Below are 26,043 nucleotides of genomic sequence, written 5' to 3'. Positions count from 1 at the left end.
GAGTGAATTGAAACGATTCCATTATTACAAGTTTTAAAATAGCTCACGATAAACGTAATCGGTTGTTTCAGAAATGATTGATAATATTAAAAGGCTTAATCGAAAACAAATTGCTCAACATGGCCAGCGAGTTAATTTATAAAAAGGAGGAAATTTAAACTAGGTGTCAAAGTCCAAATAAGGTTTGCCACTTACCGCGCTTATAGTCGGAAAACTTCTTGTGGACAAAATTGAAGCGGTAGTTGCCCGAATGCGCTTTGGTAATTTACTGCATTTTCGTTAAAATGACCGCTTAAATTGTACGAAATTTATTAATCTTTATGGCGCAAACACCGACTGTGAGCCGGCATACACTAAATGCGGAAGTCGACTGAATTTCTGAGAGAACGCCGCATGAGTTTTCATCTCGTCTGTAAGGTCCTTACTTATAGTACAATTTTTCTCTTCAGTGCGTTTTTCGCAAAACCGCGCAGACATGCGCCCCTTCGTACATGCATCAGTTTCAAAACTTTACAAAACTGTTTTGCCGCTTTGTTCAGCGTGCACAAAGTTCTCTGCTCAAATTGGATAAAGTTTTATTGTTTTATTGACTATTAAAATTAGTCTGCAGGATAAATCCTGTATTATAATGAGTATTATAAATTCCCTGTGTGCATTGGAACGGTTTTGTTCTTTGATTTATGCGCACTGTACATATTTTCCAATGCATTCCTGTTTTATACAACCAGCTTGTAATGACGTCCCTTCACATAGTTTTCGCGTTGTCATTTATTCATAACCGCATTGATTTTTAGTGCTTTATCCTTCGAATAGCTAATGACATTCCTGTACAAAACAGGCATGTATCTCCAATGTTGTCGGAGCATTGTTTTATTGATAAGACACCACCCGTTCTTTCCAGTTATTCATATTCCATCTTCATCTATAAAGAAACATAAAATCAGAGTTTTATAACTTATTAAATAACGAAGCGGGGTAAAATAAATGCGCAACTAGTCGCCCTGAAGCAACAGCGATATTATACCGTGAGCCTGATCATACAATACGGTAATAAAATTACTATTACTTGGGTACGTTTATACAACAGCTCTTATTAAGAATTCAAAACCATTTTGAAATATTGTTATGTGGAAAGAAAATTAAAACTAAACTGATCTCCTTCATCCGATTTTTCATAATTATATTCTCAGATTTGTTTGTTCTATAAAATTTCCCGGCTCTCCACCACCATCAAAACTTCAACAGATTCGGGAACCTATTATATACACCGATTTTCCTTGATCAGACACCACAATCATTTATTTATTTATTAAACTTCTCAAAACAACAGAAAAGGCGCGATTCTGCTCAAAAGATTTTCAGGTCTTTCTTTTATGTCTAAAGGCCCTTGTACACGTTTGGTCTGCCATTTTGTCGCGGTCAGTTTGAATTTGTGCGAGAAATGCCCCGCACAAATTTAAACTTACCAGAATTACTATTATTTTATTTTATTATTTTATTATCCCTCTCTTTTTGGTATGTTTGCAGAAGGTCTTAAGTTGTTCTATACTAACTACTCCAGTATTTACCTTACGAACTAGGAAAACCTAATTCGGAGTAGTCGGAAGAATGCTTGAAACTGGTGGTGGTGGAAACCTCAGCCCAGGTTCGAACACCCGACCGCCGGCTTTTATAGCCCAACGCTCTACAGAAAATAAAATAATAATAAAATAAAATACAAAGTAAAACCGCCCGTCTTAAAATCCCAACACACATACTTCTAAGTTAACGAGAGGGCGCAGAAACCAATCAATACGAATACGATTGTACCAATAATTAAATTACGTCGGCTCAACAGTCAGATATCGGATGTCAAAATGCAACAAGATAATGAAGAGGTTGGCAAAATGCTTCACGTGTAAAAAATTCCTATTCAAATCCTCAATAACATAACACACCATTAGTTTTCGACCAACGTGCAAAACGAAAAGGTAAACGGAAATGGAAGTTTCAGAAAAATGCCCCGTCAACTCTGCACCAAACAGTTGCGTAGTTAAATTCAATAGTTTGAGCCATCTATCAAATTTCTCCAAAAGTTACGGGAGGTTTTCAATAAGTACTAAATCGCAAACAATAATAATGCTTCGCAATGGAGAAAAAAAAATCGTTACATGGTACCTATCGGTTCAGCAGTTTAGCCGGAAATGAGAGTCATACGGAGATCATCGAGATTTTGTTTCATTCGGATTCCTGGTGCTTCAAAACGTGTATTTCCGTCAAAACAGTGTGTGGTAAGTGGAGGTTATTTTTTACCCCAATAAAATCCCTCCCTTACTAACGGGCGGTATGAAATCTGAGAATATAATTATACAAAGAAAAAACGAAAAAAACTTATGTTACAAGTAACTATCAGCAAATTAAATTAATTTAAACTTCGATAAGGATAGACCAAACAATTGCAGATTGTGATTTTGAATTTTATGCAATTTATTATAAATAGTTATCACGAGAAATTATGTGGGCAACTGAACGACCAAATGAGTAATTAATAATATAAATAACAATGATCTCAATTAGACCCTTGTGGTACTCCTGAGGGTGCACTGAATATATTGGATATAGAGAAGTGAAAAGTAAGAAGCAAAAATTGTAGTAAAGCATTAGAGAATCCAAACGTGGACAAGGCATCATGGTTTACATTATCAAGAGCCTTAGAATTCCATAAGTCATTGAATAAAAAAGAAATTCCTACTTCTACAAAGAGATGTCCAAATGGGGAGAAGTATCTGCAGACTATTGGAGCTTGAGGAGTTCCACAAGGGTCTGTTCTAGGGGCTCTGTATTGTACACCATGCTTTTTACACAACTAACCAGAGAGGGAATTGGAGATTTAGTCAGCTGGAAGGGCCATGGGTTAAGTGATTCGCATAGAGGGCGGCGGTGTGTGTAGCTATGTAGACATTTTATAGACTAAAATAAAATGACAAATAATTTAAATTTTCACCTTTTCGGTCTAGATTATGTATGTAACCAGACTAGTTTTATAGTTCATCCCTTCCCAATTTCTAAAATTCTGAAATTTCGATTTATACCAGTTCTAGTCATATTTGAATTATCTACTTGAAATAATCAATCTAATTTTAATTTAACATTAAGCTATTTTCGAAGCTATTTTAAAATCCAAAGAGGTTTCCCTCGTAAAGTTAGCATTAGCATCCTCGTTATCGAATTAGTACTGTAAAGCATTAGAATTTCAGAAATAAATTTGTATCCACATCCTTTGAATAATATGAACAACAAATTGTGTGGTTAAATACGCTATAGATTACATATATTACTATCATATCAATTTTAAAACATACCCAAAGACGAGATTTCTCACTTCTCAGAAGTGAGAGCGATTCTGAAACTAAGAGGATACATCAAGTACCACTTTAACTGGTTTAACATTTTCATATTTGTACTTTTTTTTGGAGAAAAATGCGACCAAAACACTGCGATAAAACGTGCGCAAAGATTCAGTAACGCTCATGTCACGTTAGGGGAAAATCCACTTCAATCGCTCGCGAACGTTTTCCGATGGATAGATTAAAAGCTAAAATGACAGTTTCGAATCCTGTAAAATTTTTCCCTTGTGAAAATTAAAGTGCCCATGAACAATTTAAGTCGGTTGAATATGGAAAAAGTTTGTATTAGGACAGCGAAAGTTACTTGACCGTAGACAGTAAACACGTATAGGCAGTTCTCCTTTAGATCCAAGTTATCATTGGCTAATTTTAAAGGTACATACCATTCTACAAGAAAGGCCGTATCGAGTTTAAATTATATGAAAACCATCGTTTGCAAAGAACACTAAATGTAAGATACTATAATTTGTAATGATTTGTGTAAGATTAATGATTGGTTCTGTTTAAGAACTGACCTAAAAATATTTTATTGACAATTATCAAAAAAATTTCTTCTTAAAGGTATCGGTCTGTATATATTGGCTGATTGGAACCGCCCTGTATTATGTAAAATTATTACGTATGAAGTCATTTGGCAAGGATTTGGTTTTCTGTTCCATTCCTTAATGTTGGTAGTCTAAATGTATAGCTATGATTCTCTGACGAAAATCATACATTATGTAATAGTTTCACAGGCTCCAGGAGATATTATAAGCTCGTCTAACACCTCGCATTAATATAATAATTTTTATATAGTATAGTTAACACACGTCGTCAAGCGTTGTTCTGCCGGTAATTGTACAAAAATCGATTTCAGCTAATTGACGCTTTAGTATAACACTTCATTATTAATACTGATGTATTGTTCCATCGTGGGTTTTTTAAACCCCTTATTCATTGTTAAAATTAGATACTTTTTAGCGAATTTTACAAAAGTTAGTATATGATCGTTAAAAGTTAATTTCACTCACCGAGCATAATTAAGTTTTTTACTGTCGCAAACAATATTTTCAATTAGATACTTTTTTATGCAGGAGAAATACTTTTAAGGGTATAGATGGACGAGATTGAAAATGCGTAGCAAGGCACTCGTAAAAGGAGACAAGTACGCTTATGTATTAGAAGTGGCATTTCTTCTTGCAGATCGTAGCTTTTGAACATATTCAACAACTGAGTTATGAAATTACCCAATTCACGTTTTCATTTTAATAAAAAGTAGGTACGGCAGCCTTCCCGTAAGGCACGTGGGCTTTCAGCACTATTACTCAACGTATACCACAGAAGGCTACCCGTGTGTTATTAATTATTATATTAACTTTCATAAACGACTTTGATATGACTTGGGTTTAATTTCCCATTGGCCCTTTTTCAAATTGCTGCTGTGCAACGTGACTATGTCTCACGTTGCTAGCAACGTGAAAATTGAGATGGATTCTTCCTCAATCTACATTATTCCGAAGTTTCGTAAGCTTCTACAATGCTGTTAAAGACATGGAGTCGACATTTATTCGATTCGTTTATATAATTGTCAAATATTGAGTAACAATTACAATACAATAAAATGTGCGAAAACTTTGACGAATATGTCCTTATAAAATTGTAGCTGAAAGGAGGATATTGAAAAAGATGGCGAATAAGAAACTTACGAAGTGTTCGCGTCTTCAACATTTCGCGAGAATCGGACATCTCAATTATTCACCCTACACTACAACACAAAAGTGGACATCCTCGAGCAAGGAGTAAATAAAGTTTCATGCGATCTGAAAAACACTCCGACATGAAACTTTTATATTAAGATTTCAGCAGCTAAGGTCAACATCGGGAATGTCTTTTATGCTGACCCTTCTTGAATAAGTATCTAAAATTTGTAATGAGATGCAATTTAATACGTCAAAAGTACTGAGACGCTCCTAGTACGATTTAACTGCTCTAAAGAACTTCAGGCACTCATATACCGTGAAGCTGCGCTATTCAAGAATTCCGCTCTTATGGAAAATGTGACATTAGTGTAACTACGAAGCTTGCCGTTTATGACACGAGATTAAATTATGTAGGTCGTTACATATACGAGTATTTTGGAAAACTATGACAAACTTATTTTATTGATTTTCAAAGTACCCTCCACATTTATCCATTCGATAAATACAATCATTAGATCATTCACGACAATTACTCTTGGATGCAATGCAAAGACGGCACCAAGGAATGTGGTTAAAAACGATGAAATCTGAACATTACTTTGGACCCACCCTCGTGCAACACAAATTCCGATTTCCACGAAATTTAGTAACTGAGTGGTCGTCAACAAGAAAATATCCACTTCAAAATTAATTTTTGAGAATTAAAAAGAAACAAAGTTTGACCGGTTGAATAACAAGTGTAACCGTGTATGCGACCGCGTTATGCCAAAAATTAGCCATGCATTTTCACCCCTACACTACAGTCAAGAATAAACAAAATTACTAAAATCTGTGTGTTTTATGTCGTTTTTTTTTTTAAATTTTTTGGTTGCATTTACTGTTTATGGTGTCAACTCGCTACGGCTCTTATGCAATGTAATTCATTTTTAGTGAAATTCAAAACTAAAAACTTGGAAAAATTCGAATTTTTGTCACTCAACAAGAACTTATCGCGGTAAAAATTTAAGACTGCTTGTCTTAGATCTCGACCAGTGTTTTATTGATGGTTTCAGAAAGCGCGTTCTACTGAGTGTATATATCACAAACCCACGCAATTTTCAAAATTACTTTGCTTATAAACATGCATACATTCGCTTTCTATAAACTCAAATCGTCCTAATGGAATGGAAGTGTAGCATCTTCACAATTTCAATCAAATCGAATGTACTATTTTTATTGTGGTCATTATTTGTGTCACGGAAATCCTCTTTCTATATGATCACTTTCATTACGTTGAGAATGTTGGAGAATCATTGATCTGAAACCACGCATCCAATTATTTCAACAGGATATCATCTAAATTAAGTCATTCTTCCTCTTTCAGGATGTGCACATGCTTTGAAAATTAGATTCCCGGTGACAACGGTATAAAACCGCGGCCCTCATTCTACTTTCCGTAACTTCCATTCAGATATTTCTAAAATGCTTTGTTGAATTTCGGGTAACGTAAAATTCGTTTTCCCGTATTTCATGCTTGATTTCCGGATTTATGGAGATACCTTCTGACGTTGATATATAAATATTTACAGCCACATACGAAGGACATTACATATTTGATATTTCTTTTTTTTACAAGTAAAAATTCATTTCGATTCGTATTAAATAGACTGATTTCCAGTATTGTGCGTATTATTTCATAAATTAAATTATTTCCTTTTCAAGAATGCGCTATTGTTGCCACTTTGTCTGTCCGTCCATCTACTCGTCCGTCTGCCGGTCCGTCTATCCGTCCGTTTGTCTGTCCAATTTTTTATTTGTTAAGATACTTAAATGACTATTTGTATGTAAGCACCTCAAGTAAAAGTAAAACTAATAAGTAATAACCAACTCAAAAAAATTGTTTTGCGCAGGCGCCATCCGATTTTTTATTTTTTAAGATATTTAAATGAAATTTTGTATGTAGGACCTCGACTAAAAGTAACAGAAATGCTGATTCAAAAAATTTGTTTTACAAACTATGCTGACCTGGTAGGACAGCAGTGCTAACTTTCTTATTTGTGGACAGATTTTTTTTCAGATGATTGCAGTTACTGTGAACAGGCACATCTATTATCTCCTCCTAGTTTTTCGCTTCTACCACCTTAACACTACCATATGTAAATGATCCATTTGTAATAGAAGGAATCACAGACGAAACGACTACTTCCCCAACGGCATCCGGCATCCCTTAATGCCCTTAATGGACCTTTAGAGAGCCTAGGGGACGCACAGAGCTCTTTCATAGGTCTAAGTAATAGGAAGTGATTCTAAAATGCCCAGGAAAGAACCGTATATTAAAGACTTAGAAATCTCCAACATTACGATATAGTGGTCTGGAATCTGAGAAATATACTTGTAAGAACCGGAAAAGCGTGCAGAAAGCTCTTGCAATCTAAAACTCATTGAAGTTTATCTCAAAGACTACGCAAATAGCCGAAAAAAGTTTGTGCGTTCAAATGGTAGGAAAAAGTTTAATTGACTTTGCGCAATAATTCAACGCGTCGTTTGGATCTGCCGCAAATAAAAGAGACTTCGTGCAGCTTTCGATGTCCATAGCAAACACGGTGACGTAGACGACGTGGTTCTCCCAAAACCTCTTTAAGACTGCTTACACTAAATCATTTTTCGGTTGTCACTAGAAATCGTCCATTGCGTTATGTTTAGTGAGGCGCAATTATGTGATTTCTTAGGCTGGTAGCTTGAATTACGTTATAGTGTGTGGTGAGGCCAACTTGTAAGCATTTTGCCGTTGGTCTTAAAAAGAATCTTGCGATTAAGTACAAACATGGTACAGTAAGAGATGGTTCAACTTATTGTAGTAAACGATGTAAATGGGTTCTTTTCCAAAAATCACCTTCGTGCCACATACCTCTACTGAACACTACTACGCACGGATTCCCATTTGCGAATTATGAATTAAACGCAAAAAATTGCAAAAACACACAAAATAGCCTTTCATTACCCGAAGAAGGTTTTCAAATGACGCGAGACAAAGTAAAGCTTGAGATGGAACTTTTTCATTCAATTGATTAATGTTTTAGTAGTCCTTTGTATTCATTCCTTGCACCCTATAATTTCACGTTTTCCACCAAGCTCGTATTTACCTAATAGAGTAGGTAATAATAATACGGCTCTAACAATGGAAACACAACCTTTCATGTTTCTTTGAATTTCCAAATCATTTCTTTTACATACTTTGAAAATCTATAAGGATTAAAAATAGTCTCTAACTCAAAAAGTCCCTAGCAGTGGGGGTTAATATTCTGTGAATTAATCCAATTATTGCAATTCACTTATAATTACAAAGTAAGCGATTTATGTAATTTCAGGTCAAAAAACTATTGTTCTAAACCCAAATGCCCTTCAATTAAGAATTAGATTTTGATGTTTCAATTTATTAAACATAAACTTTATGTTCATGTATTAAATATCATACATTGATGACCACAGAATCTACAAATTGCAAGGACGACTAATTTAATTGAGAAAACAAACGTGAAGCAACACAAGTAAACTTGGCAATGTATTAAATATCTGACCAGTTTCGCTTCTTCATTAGTGTATTTCCTACATGGTTTATTATTATTACTAAATATCAAAATTACCTAGGCAACTTCCTTTTCCAAAACTACAAAAGATATACTTACCTACTAAGCAGATACTTTTTCAATAACGTTTTACCATTGAGTAATTATTAAATATTCACTCAAACGGTTTTACAGACTAAATCACAAACAGTTTGATTTAAATAAAGGAAGCTTTTATATTCGTACACTAATACTTCGATTATTGAATTGCAGGCCTTGTAAATGTTTTTTTTAGACTCACACATGGAACGTGATTAATCGCTTTAGTACGATGGATGTCTTCTAATTCTGCCGATTAAATATTATTTTAAACTGCAAACCGCGTTACTATTTTTGTATCTTTAAGTAAATTCTACACATTTTTAGCAAGACAGACAATCCAAATAGTCTGTGAAGCATTGTGCTAACTTATTTGATAAAAGGTTATCGTCAGCCAGTCTGTAATTGAAAAGAACATATTATTTGTTACCGTTGACGTGCGGAAAACCGTTAAAATCCAGATTATCTAGTTAATCTGCAAATTATTAAGTGACAGATGTTAATTCACGAATGGCGCAGCCACGAGTGAATTAACTTTCACGAGGTGGTTAGTTTCCCTTTATCGTCGTGTATAATACAAACTTTATTTTATAGAAGAAGCCATATAAATCATTGTAAAGCTTCTGACAAGCTTGGGTTCTGCCGTCGCGATCGTTTCTATAGAAACAGATTTGTCATATGTTCTGGAAATCATTTTATAACGTGTATTTGAAATAAGAATGACAGATGTCAAAGAATGCACAATCATTTGTTTCACTTTATCTATCCTTACGGTAAGAAACGGTTTAGCCTACTCATTCAAACCTTTAAAATGGCATTTTAACATGTAACCGTGAGGGTAGATAAAGTGATCACTTTAACCGCTAGGAGAGAAACAGTTGATTGTGCATTCTAGTGACATCTGTCAATTCAAATGTCACATGGAGTGCGATATAAAACGAAGTTTGGAACATATGACAATGCTGTTCCTATATGGAAACGACCGCGACGAAAAACCTAAGCTTACTATTTTTAACGTCTAAATTAAATTCAGAATTATCAGAAGCTTTACGATGGTTTATATGGCTTCTGCTATAAAATAAAGTTTTGTATTATACACGACGATAAAGGGAAAATAAAATATCCCATTATCGTCTAAATAACTATTAGGTACCCTGTAAGTTATTCTTAACATATTGTGGGGATTTATTGTATTGTTGCAGCTCTGCTTTCAAAATCTGTACTTCACATGGTATTTATTGAGACGAGGCCGAAATATAATCCAAATCAAACTACACCCAGGTAGGTTCGTTTAACCTTTAGATTTTACCCCTATATTCGTAGGGCAGATTCGCCCCTTTAGGCTTTGAATACAATATCGTTTTTTTGTGACGTGAAAAACCTTTGACATTTTATCTCTGTTGATAGGTAACAAAATGTCACTTTTTATGAAATTACTTTTTTCCCTGGGCAAAGACCGAGTACTTTTTTCTCGGATATACTCGCATATACACTTAAATAAAGATAGATACTTATTCAATTTTTGTGAGGCTACTTTCACTGCTTCTACTAACTCAGGTGAAGTCGGAGAAAATTCAGAATCGGACATTTTTAACTTTACATCATTCAATATAACTACTAAACTATCAATAAATTCGAAATGTTTAAATCAAATCACAAAACTGAATTGAAAGATATTTGAGTAAAGGTGTTCTTAGCAACGGAGTTCGTATTGTAGCGAGAAGTACAACAGCCTATCTGCAGTTTAAAACTTCAAATTTTTATAAATCAATACGACTTCAATACCTATATCGTTTTCCCCGTCACAGAAAAAAATAGTGTAGTATACACGTGAAATTTTTCCCTTGTATAATCTGTCTTTTATTTTTAGCATGATTTTTTTAAAGTCTGGTCACAAACATAATTGTAAAAGTTATAATTTTACCCCTATCTTTCAAGGATAAATTCGCCCCTTTATCCTCTGAAACTGCAAAATCTGTCTTACGTTGCAGAAGTGTTTCTTATCTTTAATAAGATTTTTTAAATGTTTTTCCCACTGTTTTAATGCAATTGAAAGTTATAATCTTACGCCTATATTTGGAGTGTAGATTCGTCTCATTAGCATTTGAATCTGCGAAATGCAAAAGTATTTTTAACTTAGTTTTCTAAAAGATTTTCCAGCTTATTACAAACGTAATTGTAGAAATTATAATTTTACCCCTATCTTTGGGGGAGTAGATTCATTCCTTTAATCTGCGAAATTTGTCTTTGCGTAAAGTTTGTGCAGCCTGTTGCTATTGTTACTAAGCTAATTACCTATATTTATCCTTGTAGTAGCTTATAAGGGGTAGTTTGATTATCTTTCTCTGTTGTATCAAAAATGAAGCAATAAGGCGCAAATTGTTGACAGTAGAGAAATTAAACTTTTTAAAAGCAGGAGTTTATCAGACCAATAAGCAAGAAATTTTGATTCGAAATTAATACATAACTGGGGACTCAAGTCACAGTCAATAAGGGTACTGGAATAAAGAACATTTCGCACGGTTTTACTTATGGAGGCGCCATCTCACATTTTAAACCAGATATTAAACGAGCTTCACAGAATGAAGTAGTAAAGATTCTGTATGTAGTTCGGATTTAAAAATCAATAAACATGGCAATCCTCAATTGGAACTATTGCTCCAATCCGCTTTTCAGTAGCTACAGTTCCCATTTGAGTTGCACGATAGTTTTCTGTTTAAATGCTTGAAGCAAAAGTGGGACTAGATACTGCATTCTGCTCTAATCACATTACATATAGCATAGATGGAGATGCTATACAAACTTTACTTTCAACATAATGGCTCGTGCCAAAATCATAGTCGGAAAGTACAAAGTGGTTTCCAACCTGTGTGATGAAAAAAACGTTTTTCACTTGTGCCTCACACAAAATTGCTGGTTTGCTCTTTCGTCACATTCCGAAATACGTCTTTCACTCCTTTCCATGAGGTTGCTAACTGAAGGAGCTTTATGAATTTGAATAGAATAAAATTGGCATTGCCCTCAAATTAATTTGATGACAAACACTTTGGTCTGCAGTCCTAATGTCAATTAGAAGTGTGATTCAGCTTTCAATTTTAACTGTTATTTAATTAACCGGAGGATAACAAACTTTTAATATGCTCTCACGGTAACTTCGGACTACGCCGATGTCTAAAAAAAGTCACCTCAATGCCAAAAGTCAGTGGTCGTTAATGCCATCCAGAAATAAATGATTATCATCTACTTTACGTTTGTGCATTCTTAAAAAAACCTTGAACTACAAACATTTAGATCTGCCGTCATTTGTTAAAAGAAAGGCCCCAGGTTTGTGACCACCATCGCTTTGATAGTTGGCAATTTAAATCGTTTAAACTAATTTTGCGATAGATCAACGAACTATAAAATTGAATGATTTCCGTGGTATTCGTTCTTAACGCAATCGTTTAAGTTTTAATGAGTATGTAATAATCACGTATTGTATGCGAGAGGCCAAAGGATTAATATTCCAATAAAACGTACATATAAATCATATGTAAAAATAGTATCAGAAAATCGGAAATTGAAATCACAGTTAAAAATATAACAAGCTCCATGGGTATACATTTTCTGTTAGGTATTTCGCAATAATTCGACGCGGTCTTGTTTATGACATTTAAAATGTGATTTCATTACTTTTTATGGGATGTAAGGACTTGGCAAACTGTCAGATAATAAAATTAAGAAATGAGTCAATTTTTTAGGAGCTGTCGCTGCATACATCTGCTCCTTTTCTGGAATATAAAGAAACAGTTGTCTCGATTAATGAATGAACTTTTTTTTTTCTTTGTAAAAACCGGTCTGGACTTACATAATTTAAATGTTATTTAAATAGGACCTTTATAGTACGGAACTTTAGACAAAAAGACTTAATGATCAGAGATATCCTTAACAAAAAAGTGCTATAAAAGAAGACAGTGTAGGCGACAAAGTCGTAAAACTGTTTTTTTGACTGTTGGATTGTGGTAAAATATGCTATACCTAGTCGCAATGTTGTAGGTATGATGTGTAAAAAGATATATAAAAGTGATTTATGTTTAAAAGTCACTATAGATCAACGATAGTAACGGTAGTTCACCTATAATTTTTTATTTGGTTTTTCGAAATGTGGCTGGGTGGGAAAGGTAAATAATGTCTGTGATCACTCAGACATGCGTTGGCAACAAATACGGATTTTCCACTCCTTGATCAACAATCAAGGCTCATATGATCTATGCCGTAGAAGTCCTTGATATTCATTAGGGCACTAATTGAAAAGTAAGTCTTTCGAACCCGTTGTTGGACCATGTAATGTAAAGTGTAAAGAATATAATGGTGGGACAACCTCCATGTACCTTTTGGAAACAGAAATTTTAAGAGTAGGTAGTAGATAGATGTTTCTGTCTTTCGATTTGATTATATCTCTCTATTTTGAAACGATTTGTTATTACTTAGGAATACAAAAATGACGAGTTCCGCCCTCCCGCCACGAAGTTCTAGAAATCTTGCTAAATCTGAGAACGTCTTCCGGCATTCGACACCAATTTTGAAAATATGCAGCTCCTATTGAACTTCTATTATGTCAGAACTAAGAACCTTGTAACGGGTGGTCGCTTTTGTTGGTAAAATTAAAAAAATTGCTGGTATAGAAAAGTCGAAACATCACCGTGTTGGCACGCAGTTGATCTCACATTCTCACAGAACTCAAAAGTTTCGTTCCAATGTTTCCACAAGAGTTATGCAGAAAGAGAACTTATTTGCGTGAAAGATGCGATCGGATGGCTGATTTGATATTCAGCCGTGAATATTACTAGGCGTTATCGTAATTAGATGCAAACGAACATTTTTTCGTTTCAGTGCACATTTGGATGACAGTGTTCGCGGTAACATAAATTATTACTACGATAGCGTTTGGGGTCCAAGGTGCAAAACATTCCGTTGCGCCAGATTTGTAGTGGCAAGTTACGTAAAAAACAAATTTATGAACCAAAGTGTTGTATCCAAGTTGTTTATATGAAGATCAAACAAAATTACGAACAAAACGGTTACCGGTAAAAAGGTTAAAGGTAATTAATCCAAGCTTCTGTTTGCTGTAAAAACCCTGTTACAAGGGCAGTTTTTTCACATTTATACATTGCGGAAAATCGGTAATTTATTACTGTGTAGAACTCAAAGTTCACCCAATTAAATCAAAGTAAGCCTGAAATACGGTTTACGGTTCGATAAGTTATTTTGATTTTTTGTATGAAAACCATTTGTGCTAATTTTTAAATTCCCGATTGGTTGTCAACGTAAATTGAATTATTGGTTCTTATTAAGTGTTAATTACGGTTTTAGTATACGAGTACCCTAGTGTTGACACTGATATCGCAATATTTATATGCTGTGCTATTCACTATCCCTCATGATTTTTGTCTGCACTTTTATCTGTTACAGATAAGGTAGGAAAGCATCCTTTTGAACCCAGGCGGCTGTTACGATCAGAGTTTGATGACATACTGGTTTTCGATTCGAATTGTAATTACTATATTTGCTTGATAGTAATTTAACAAATATAGCTGCGTTGTTTTCTGCGAAAACCTATTTTGATTAGGTATAACATATAATTTATTATACCTAATACATACCTAACGACTGAGATATGGAGACTTACATTAAGCCTATTTTGATATTACTAATTTTCCAGACTACGAGCTGACTTCTTTTTGGTAAAAATTAAGTTCAATTTGCACGTTGACATTTAAGATATAGTGTCCTATTTTGAGATCATTTACTAAATTACCCTCGATTGTAACCACGATTATTGTAGACAGCATATCCCCCAAACACAAAATATTCTCCAAATATTCAAAATTATTAATTACTGGACTCAAAAGTCTTGGTAAATTAAATGTGCAATTAAAATTCCCCAACTAACCAAAACCCTCAATCGAGAATGATCGAGTGGCAGATGAAGCAAGGATTGTCGATGGAAATTACATTACGACAAATTACAGCCGAAACATCTATATATCTAAAGAAGGTACGTGATAAATAAACGAAATGCAACATGGAGGTACTTACATCTAAAGGGTAAAACGCATATGTATAACCTTCACTAGGACCGTTTATAATGAAGTTTTGCATTTAACATATCAAACGGTTTACGTTCAATGTCAGGAGTTTTCTATCATTTCCATAGACACGGTGTTTTTTTTAAGATGAGCCATACGACAATGTAAAGGCGTTGAGTTATTTAAAAAAGGCAATTTGAAGGATCAGATTGAAAACTGTGAGTGAAATAACGCGCAAGGCCAAGATTTGAGAACAATGGGCGCAATGTAAATTTCCCTATGGCCCATTTTAAAGAACTCAACGCCTTTACATAGTCGTATGGCCCATCTTAAAAAAACACCCTGTATGAAAACGTTTTTTGGTGAAATTTTGGACATCTGGCCACAATTGTCGATCACTCTACACAAGTTGTGCAACTATTTCTTGCAAGATTTTGATGTGAAATGTATATTTAGTGAACTAGAGTCAATATTGGGAGGTCCCTTGCATTGATTTTCCGCGAACTATTTTAATGGATGTTCAAGAACTTTAGAACAACAGATGAGTTTTTCAGAACTCTAAAAAAAGATATAATAAATTAGGGGTTTCACATGTAAATCTCGATGTCCGTATCAGTTTCTCTAGTTCTCTGTAAGGCCCTCTGACTATTCTATTCTTTACACTATGACTGAACAAATGGAATAAATAAGAAATCAAAAAAACCCCATCGAAAACTATTCCTTCAAGAAGGTGTAGTAGCTTTCTAAAATGTCGAACCTTGATTTTTCTTTGTGTATTTCGTTTATAGTCAATAACATTTTGACTAGTACAAAAACATCTTTTTCTATTGGTTCCTTATTAAGTTCGGTAATAACTCAAAAACGGCAATAAAAAAAATCATTGGCAATTAGCGCTACGATGAGGTCACCATTTCAGTTTATCATTTGATTAATTAATAAAGGCGATTATTTCAGCAACAAAGTAATGTTATTTTGTAAAATAAACAATAATGATTTCCTATAATGCGTTTAGGGGAGATTATTTTCTTTGAAATTATAATGAATTAGTAACGAAAACCATGTCAAACTATTTGATTCTCTGATTTTAATGATTTTAATGAGCAAACGTAAAAACACATTCGAAGGAAGTTTATGCTGTATCTTTGAAAGGTAATAATTTTCATCGAATGCTAGTTAGCGAAAAATAATTAAAGGCAAACTAATTTAAGCGAATGCTGTATTTTGCAGTAGGTTTAATTATTCACATTTTGTTTGTACAATTCATTCTGTGTTTAACCTAAAAAAACGATACTCTTTTGTACCACATAAAGGTAGGTAATAACGCGTTACGATGAATAATTCCATAGTCTATTAATCATAGTATAATGTTCAGATAAGTGCCTTCCAAACTGCTTTAGCGACTCTTCTCCATTAATTATACTGGCAGGTTTTGAAATCTGAATCGTATTGCTGTTTGGCATAATCGTGTTAAAATTTAAATGAGAAGAGAGTGTGTCAAAATTGGCTCAAAAGCAACAAGATTTCCATTGGATGATTGTCAAGAATCTGCAATTGAAGATGATTAAAACCTCCAAAAATACGTTTGATGGTTAACACTCAAAAAACGTCCAGCACTCAAATAAATTTGCAAAAAGTACTATCGGAAATAATTAATCATCGTAGTATCTCTAACATGTCAACAACTCACTTCGATAACTTGAAGATCATGTTATTCGCCGATATTATCATCGATTATGTCACACTTTCGTTAAGATTACCTCATTTTGTATTCTAATGCTCTATATTACGACCACCCGCTTTGCATATTTATCGCATAAAAGGAGTTTTTTACGACGACTGTTGCGACACAACCTTCTTTGATTTCGATATTTATGATCGTCAATCCACTTCCGTGTGGTAAATTGTTTGTATTCGTTATTTACTTAAGTTGCAATTTTTTATGAATGAAAACCATTGGGATTGTAATTTGGGACCACTTATTATTTAACTTAATTTCAGTTTGCGGTAATTATTTTATGTATATCAAACAGCTTATCCTACGGATGGTTTCGTTTTTATTTAATTTGAATTTAGGCGATTATTAGATAAATTGCAAGTTATTGGCTTTATTTTAATTGAGACATTGTAAAATGATAAAGCTCAATGTGTTTTATTCTATAGAATTTTTAGACATTATTTTATCTACGTATAAAAGGGATCTGCATTTTAAACAAATAGGGTCTATATAAGAAAATCATAGATAACGATTTGTTTATGCGAAAAATAAGTGTTTTGCTCGACGGTTTAAACAAAGTTGAAGTGGGGGTTCTAGATATCGTTTATTATAAGGAGCGGTGGGAAGAATTAGTTGATGCTGGGAGACGTTAATTAGGTATGAGGAAATGCCTATTCGCACCTCCTACTGTTGAAATCCGTTGACCCCTCTGTGTCCCTATTTCTTACTACATGATTTATTCGATTTATCGTGCCCGTGGTTCCAGCTTTGCTTTTCTTTCTCTCCATCTTTTACCTTCCAGAACTATTTTATTAAACACAAAAACTGACATTCATACAGACACTATGATATTTTATTTCCTTATTTTAACATATTTCGAAGAAATGTATTAATTATGAAATGGCTTTTAGCCTTCAGACTAAGTGATGCAGGAATAACACAATAGTATGAATATAATGCCGAAAACCCAAAAGTTCTACAAGATTCCCTTGCCGAGATCTCGATCGATTTATAAAAAGCGCCCTACCATCCAACAGTTGATGAAACAATAAACCCTTTTTTGAGGATCAAAACCACGGGTGCCACTCAAATATAAGCGAGAACTTCTTCGAGCAGTTCAGTTGTTCTAAAAGGGACAAAATAATTTCGTTTTGAGAAGGTTCGTAAGGGCGGCTTGGCCTTTGCAATTTTCAGGTGCCCTTTTGGCAACCTCGATGAGGGTCATCCCGATCTGTAGCACAGCATTTGAAAAGGCTGATCATCATGTTCCAAAAGCGCAATTTTCTAGATTAAAGGAGTTGAAGTTGCTATAGAAATGTTCAAGTTTACTGTTTTTTTTTACTGGAGATGTACAGTATTGGGAAAGGGGTCGAATTTTACCAACGTTTCTTAATTTCATTATTTTGCAGGGTCAATATCCTTGGCCCACTAAAGGGCCTCCCAAAAATTGAGCTGTAAGCTTTGTAAGTTTTCAACGCGATTGATGTAATAAAATAATTTCCTCTCAAATCACAATACGTTCATATCCTATTCAAGATTCTCCTAATATCCTTTTTACTCCTCTGAAGTTACTTTCCTGAAGTTCCTTCTTCTCAGGTTCTTGTCAAATTTTCTTCAATGTTCTCTCTAGGTTTATGTCAATTTCCCCCATAATGTCGAACAGTATAAGTACACTTCACCTGTAGCGGTCGTAAACTTTTCTTAGCCAATTTCGTTGATGAAACCACAAAAATTACATTCTGGGTGGTTGTAGCTCACGAATGAAGTTGGTTTAAAGCTGAATTGTATGGTTTTATGACGTTTGCCATTAGTTAGAGTATAGACATTATGTCTTGGGCTACTACACAAAAAGACTAGTTAATTACAATGTTATTGATTGCACATCGAAACGGCATAATAATGTGGGATGTCCGAGAAACCAATTGATTCGACTGCCTCTCATTTATTTTATGCAAGCGCCAGGTGGTCTTAACACTCAAAAGACATGCCATCCATAAATTTTAATGGTTATTGTGTTATTATTTCATTTTTTCTCGTTTTTACTTCAGAAGTACCTGCCTGCATTATGTGTGCATTTCCCATTGCATAAAATCTGAGGATGGTTTTGTCAGAATTATCTACTAATTAAAAACTGTCTGCCAAAGCAATTCGTTGTTTATTAGAGAATTATTTTCAGCACAATTTTTTTCGTGCCTCTAAAATACGCTTGTATATGATAGGAAGGATACCGTTATTTTGTGAAGCAGCAACGATGAAATACAATAAACACATTCTGAAACGTGCGTACACGTTTTCCGGTTGACAGATGGCGATTATCAATTTTTTACGAAAAATTCGTATCCGCACGCGATTTTCGAGTACATAAATAAATTCTCCCATAAGAAAATTAGGTTATTTTTTTGCAGCTGATCATAATTTAACGCAGATATAATTTTTGACAAGGCTATTAAACGTAATATTCACCAGCTTAACAACCAGTTACTAAGCTCTTACAAAAAGTTGATAATAAATTTTAATATTGTTTGGTTTATAGTCGTTGTTAAAAAAAAGTTTAATACTTTCAAGCGGTCGTCATACTAATTGACTCATTCCCATTTTAAAAAACCCTTGAACTTTTATTACAACTTGAATTGTACTAAAAATTTGTGGTCACTACATCTATCCCCGTCATATTAAAATTAATTAGATCTAATGCATCTTTGACCCCATATCCTACTTCCTACTCGCTCTAATTTCGATTTGAGACTACATTGAGAATGCAATTCAAGTGGCCACTTGTTCAACGAAATTTCAACCCACTTCGTTAAAGTCATGAACACAGCATGGCCAACATTATGATTCATTGTGTCATACCTACATTTACCCCATAAGGCGCCGTCAAACCAGCAAAATAATTTTGATTCCAACGCACTGGGGATTGGGGTTGGATATATTTGCATAACACTGATGGGGTATCGAACGTTAAATTTCATGTACCTTGACTTACACAGAACGATTGGAAATGTATTATTGTTTCACTTTATTCTAACACTTTCGTTAGTGTACCATTTTCGGTCTTCTTATGTCGGTTACCTTACATCGTTACATCTATACGGCGATTGTCGCTAACAAGATTGAAGGTTTGAACGTAATTCTAAGTAAAAAAACTTTGAATCCAAGGAAAGATGCTGTATTGTATCTTGTATCATTTAGGTTTTCCTACAAACATTTCGATTACGCACGTCTTCAATGCGAAAACTTGTACATATACCTCCTTTCTCCTGTGTAAATTTAAGTGGACCTTGTATATCAATTCTTGTAACAGTTTTATTTTCTAAAGTATATATAAATATTATTGGTTGAGTATCACTGTAATTTTTTATTGAGGTGAGGACCATTGCTATCGCAGCTGGTTTAGTTTAGTTTACCATTTTCTATGCGCACGCTTTACGCACTTCATTTTCTTTCCCTTGAGACTTCACTTGACACAATTAGTAACGTTTAACAACCGTATCCATTTGGCAAAAATTCATTGACGGTTTTACTGAAAAATTTATTTCTATTAACCGAATATGGTGCGATCTCGAATTAGTTTTGGATCAGGATACACTTTCCTCTCATGTTTGAGGCTATAATGATTGGATTCATAGTGAATGCATACGATATTCTCTTTATCGAAGTTTGATCAAATTTAATTTCCAATCGTTGCCGTGATAGCATTCAGTGTTCTAAGTAATCCTCTTCTTATTCAGAGGGCATTTAAACGGGTCATTCATGTTAAGGTTTCTTTTATTGGAATAAAGTTTGTAATTAGTGGGTAATTCCTCTTCCAGGAACTATACCAACGTTAATTGTATAGTTTCAATAAACCTATTGTTGCAGAATTGATTTGATTTCGGTCGCGTTATATATGTATGCGCGTTTTCTCCTTAAGGGGTAGGGATCCATTCCCTGTTAACGTAGTTCTTGTTTCTTTTTGGATTTAGTGTGAAGGTGTCGGAACAGAGCTCTCTTTCTAGCTAAAAGTTAAGTACTTGACGCCTATCTTATCGCTATCGTTTTCTCTACCTAATTACGAAGATTTAGTTAACACTAATCAGGAGATTTCAACGGAATGTCCATGCGAAAGTGCGACAAAAAGATCTAATACGATTACCGCCACCCCAGAAGGATAGCCGGAACAGGCGCCCACACCGATAGACATCACCAAAATAAAACGGACGGTGGCCATACTGCAGAAAACCATCAACCATCTAGTGGAAGCCCTGCAGACCCTAAAAACCACCACCATACCCAGTCTGATTATTCCAAGACATCAGCTGTCGTTCCACCATCGGCACGAACTACCACATGTCGCCATATCCATCCCAGAAATAAGAAATAAGGATGTCTACATTGGAAAACGTCCATCTGGCACCCCGAAGCAAACCCCGTCAAACGCCGTAGCCAAGAAATAAAGAAGGAATTCCCGTCTCTCAGCGAACAAGGAAGAAGGGCACTCCACTGGGGTTAAAAATTAATTTTATCTCTCATTGTATTCTAATTAAAGGTATCAAAGAAAGGAACCGTTTTCTACCAACTACTGCCCTTGTTTCTGTTCTTTTATCAAAGTACGGGACGGAGGGGCAGGGGGGAGTGGAACTAGTTTTATCCTTCATGGTACTCTAATGAAAGGTCTCAACGAAAGGAATTAATTTCTACCAACCATAGCCTTCCTCTTCGTCCTCTTATCGTCATCGGGTATATTCCCTTATACCTCAAGAACGGATTGTCGGAAGAGGGTAATCACAAAGGGCGATTGAAACGTCTGCAAGAAATATATCCATTGGTGATGTCACAGCTATTTCGGTTTAAACAATGCGCTTTATATGCACAAGAATTATGCACAATTTATACTTGTTATATACGTATCTCGGAAAGTGCAAGTGTCTGTTTTCGGGCGATACCACCACAATGAACGGACTTCGTCTAAATCCAACCTGTTACGTATGAACTATGGCTTATTCTTTTTAAAACGCCAACCTCGACCTGAGCGTACATTTTCGCTTCCATACTAATTAAGGAGTTTTTATTTTAATAAAGTTTAGATTTTGTTTAGTATAGTAAGGCTACAGAATAAAACTCACCGCCTTTTTCAAATGAAAATCTGCATTCAAAGGTTAAAAAGTTTAGTAGAAGTGTTTTTATAATTTCGTTTTTGTGCACATTCTAATTAACGTACTGAAATGTGATTAGTGATGACTATACGTGGCCCTATTCTCATTAAAATAGATTGGAGGATTCTTATTCTTCGAAGTTCATACAATTTTCTTTTATCATTAACTATACCCGACATGTTCAAATTGAGGTCGGCACTCTGTTTCGATTTTTCTTACTGTTGCAGTATTAAGAGTGAAATTTTTACGGTAAAAATCGTCCATTATTTACGATACATGATTTTAATACAGAACAAGTATACCTACTCAGTATACATAATTAAAAATTACGTTGCAACTCCTGCGGTCAGATTCTATTTACTGTGATCCTTGTTTCGGTGCAGTTTCTTTCATTTTTGCATTGCGGTTTAGAAATTCATTGACAGACTGGATGGTAATTGATAGGAATTTTTAGGTTTCAGGTGCCTTATAGTCGGCTTGATTCCTGTATAAGCTAGAGTGGCCATAGAACCTTCTGATGCACACTTTTTTTAGGCGATCTCAAAAAATGGGGTATATATTCGTCTTAAAAGCAGGGTAAAGAATTTCGTTTTACAAAGTTTTAGTAAGAAGAATCCCGCTCTGCCACCAGATTTTTACTCGCCAAATCTCATAATATACGAAACGGGCCCACCGCAACCGAATCGTTCACTCCATTTTTTATACACGCAAAGGTATAACAGAAAATACTCCTCTCATTCACGATCGCGGCGGTTTTTATAACCGGCAACACTGTAACGTTCTGCTTGAACATGCGCTCCATTCTATTGAATATTCGTTCCATTCTCTTTCGCTATGAAGCGGCACACGTATAAAATTTCCTATACTGCCAAATTTGTAAATCTAACAGAAAAGCCTCTCAAGCGACCACCTGTTATAAGGTGCTACAGATTGTTCTTGGAGATTCTGAAGGTTCTTAAAAACAACATTTTAAGAATTGTGACAATTAGCTATGAATTCTCACGATTCTGAAAGTACATTCCGAAGGGAAATAAGGTGTTGGTTAATTAAGAATCAAATCAAAAATTGTACGGAGGTAAATCATTTTTGCAATTTAAAAAACAGTCGCGGACGATTTTTCGTTAATTTTAAACCTATAGGTCAAATATATTCAATCTTAGAAAAATGTCTTAAGGATGTCCGCGTCTGCGCATTCTAAATCGAAGTATTGTTTGCGTAGAAACTATCATCCATTTGTGGTTTACAGTTTTCCGCTCGTTTGCATTTTTTTTTAAACTTGAAAGTTAGGTCAATATCTCTATATCATTGATAACCGAGATTACAGTTTTTTAGTCGCCTTTTACGCCACGCAGTGCCTTCTGCGGTAGGGCTATTCTTTCCCGACCCTACACGGGAAACTCTGAACGCTTTCCGGTTGCAAAATTAATAGTGAGTTTGAGGTTTTTTTGGATCATCTTAGACTCCCGCATGACCTACGAAGGGAACATTGAGCGACTAAGCAAGAAGGTCACTGCATGTCTATGGGAATGTAGAAGGGCTTTTGGTTCTGCATGGGGCTTGAACCCTCGACTAGTATATAGCCTTTATATTGTAGTAATTAGGCCAACAATAGTGTTCGCTGCGGTGACGTACAGGAAGTAACTAGGTAAGGTACAGAGATTCGTTTGTCTGGGAGTCAGTGGAGCCATGAAAACCACTTTGGCAATGGAGGCACTTCTGACGAACTGGCTCTCGAAGGCAGTGGTGAAATCTTCAACGGGCTCGGGCCTACCTTAGGAATTACTCCCTCCGCTGTCAGGCACAGGGTTAAAGGCTGGGTGACCAATCAATTCCAAGCTCAGTGACAACAAGCAACCGGACTCAGACAGTTCAGTTCAGGGCCGTTTCAGATCCGGGTCTTGTGAGCTACTAAAATTGAATAGAAGCGAGATGAGGAAGATTATGGAAGCCTCACGGGGCACTGGGCACTGGATGGTCAATTATCACCTGCACAGCATTGGGCTTGTAGCTCAGTGGTAGAGTATTGGGCTGCATGGCCTGAGGTCGGTGTTCGAACCTGGACTGAGGTAAAACATTTTCATCTGTAACAAAGATGACAAAATATCGAAGTAGGATAGAACAACTTAAGACCTTCTGCAGGGGCAGAAATAAGGAAATGTTTTGAAAATTGTATCATTTCTAATACGTTAATAAGCTTTTTTAAACAATTCGAAAAAACGCCGACTCATGGCGATTTTGCCTCTTTTTAATCTCTAGTAAAAATAGAACAGGTTTCAATCCAAATAATAGTATGGCCGTAATACAGAGATATATGAATTTTTATAACTAAGCTTCTGTTCGTGTATTCTACACTCCCTCCATAGGAAATTAACTAAAGAATAATGAAGAAGAGGAGATAAAGCAGTATAATAATCCCACAATTAATTAAACTACAACCTCGCATTGATCTCCACGACGATCTTCGATAAATCGCACGAAATCGGTGAGATTTTTAAATTAAACATGGTAATTAGTTAAATTAAATTTAATTAAGTACGTATAGAAAAACTACACATACAATTAAATTAAGTAGAAATCACTTCCAACTCAAAGCTGACGGAACGGGACGGACGGACTCGAGCGCCACCAAGGGATGCAGACTTGCTCCTGGACAAGGTTTCGGAAGGGCTGCGAAGCGAATGCCATGGATAACACGTCGGAGAAAATAAAAAACGGCTTATGTAACAAGAAGCATAGACGCTTCGTAAAAGCTCTCTTAGACGAAGGATATGCGCTGTTACGATGCTAGAAATACAAAATTCTTTTGGTGGCCAAAATATTGTTAAGTTATATTCGCTACGAGCAACTACAAGTATTAATAAATAACGGAATGCATAAGTTTAAGAAAATGATTTACAACCAGTACTTAAATGGGTGCTCAAACGTATTCTGGAACATTTAAATACTCGAGTCGCTCTCTATTATCACAAAATACACTAATGCATTCCAGCTAAAGTTCTTTCAAAGGCGTATACTTTTTTCTACAAGCGTAGAATCGATCACCAGCTATTCAAAATGTTCCGCAAGTATAGCAAATATGAAAATATTCTGCGGGCATGAGCACTCAAAAGTTTTTCGGGCGCTTTTGTAGTAAACACGATGGCCGTGTATCAAATTTGAAATAAACTACTGCAATCCAAAGATTCCGTGCACATCGAAACGTCTAAAGATTCTCAAGAACGGAAGGATTTGAATTCTAGCATCGAAAATTAGCAAACCACGCGGAATCAAAGATTTTTCTTAAAATGCCTGAGGGCATAAACATTGTTGATAGTGCCTTCACTTATTCATGCATTTTTTAATGAGAAACTGAGCAATATAGTTCGGTATGTCAAATTAAACTGCTTTTTTAACGCGGATTTGTTAATAACTAATAAGATGGCAAAGGTGACGTGAGATGTTTCCTCCATTAGTAAAATTGATTGTGTTCATATTAAAATTAGATATTAGAGAATATTTATGAGAAAATTTTTAGATTTTAAGATCTGCATAAAGTTCTTCGAAACTTGGCAACTGGATTAATATTATAACGAATCTCCCAACTTTTAATATTTGCGAAATTTTAGTTTAGATATTGTCAAATGAATCTGGCATTTGAATTTTAGTTCAGAAGCTTGTAATTTTCATAATGGAAAGTTACACAAACAGTTTACTGTGCAGGTAGTGCATACAGAAAACTGTCTTCGATATCAATAAAACAATTAAAAAAATCATTATTCTGCTACGTTCGTGTAAAACAATTTTTAATGGTATGTAGTACTTTGCCGTCAGTTACACTAGTTACAGTCAAGATATATGAACCACATAAAAAACTAGACCAGCCCTCCCTTGAAAGGCTCCCTCCAAGAAAAATTGAATACTGAATCGCTTTTCGGACGCTAAGGGTACCGCTCACTAGAGCGAAGCGCGGCAATCGGCAGCGCAACGAAGCGGCCTTTTTCTGCTTATTCGCATAAATCTGACAATGGTGAAAACTGATTTACAAGCTATAAAGTGGAATACACCAAAAGAGAAAGTTTGAATACCTGGGAACTGAAAAATGTGTCCCGAAGCTTTGGATTTGGTACTAAAGGATTGGGAAACAAAAAATGTATTCCGAAGGCCAGCAACGGATAACCTATAACCGAAAACTGGATAAATTGTAAACCGAGTATCGGAACCAGAAACTAGATATCGGAAAATTAGATAGACCATCAAAAAAATGAAGATTTGGATCTGGCAATTGGATTCAGAACTACAACTTGATACAGGAAAATTGGAGAGTAGACTATGAAAGCCTTAAATGGTAATCTGAAACGGCAAATGGGACGCGAAGATTTTGATCAATAGATGCTGGACGATGAGATCCGTGACCTAGAGGCCGCAAGCTGTAAACCAT

General features: G+C 35.1%; 1 protein-coding gene across 2 annotated transcripts in view; it reads right to left on the bottom strand.

Annotated features, from left to right (window-relative positions):
* LOC116172490 (PDF receptor) overlaps nucleotides 1-8,749 on the bottom strand; it is a 70,690-nt gene extending 61,941 nt beyond the window's left edge. The window contains exon 1 of one of the 2 annotated variants that reach the window (XM_031489717.1): nucleotides 8,731-8,749. The gene's annotated coding sequence lies outside the window, so the exon portion shown is untranslated. Of the gene's footprint in view, nucleotides 1-195; nucleotides 370-8,730 lie in introns of those variants that run through there. The other variant, XM_031489714.1, reaches the window with a different exon arrangement.
* Between the last annotated feature and the right edge of the window lie 17,294 nt (nucleotides 8,750-26,043).

This window comes from Photinus pyralis, unplaced genomic scaffold, assembly GCF_008802855.1.
Source record: "Photinus pyralis isolate 1611_PpyrPB1 unplaced genomic scaffold, Ppyr1.3 Ppyr1.4_LG5, whole genome shotgun sequence".
Lineage (NCBI taxonomy): Eukaryota > Metazoa > Arthropoda > Insecta > Coleoptera > Lampyridae > Photinus > Photinus pyralis.
Note: the sequence above shows the minus strand (reverse complement) of the source record. Positions and strands in the feature narration are given on the sequence as shown.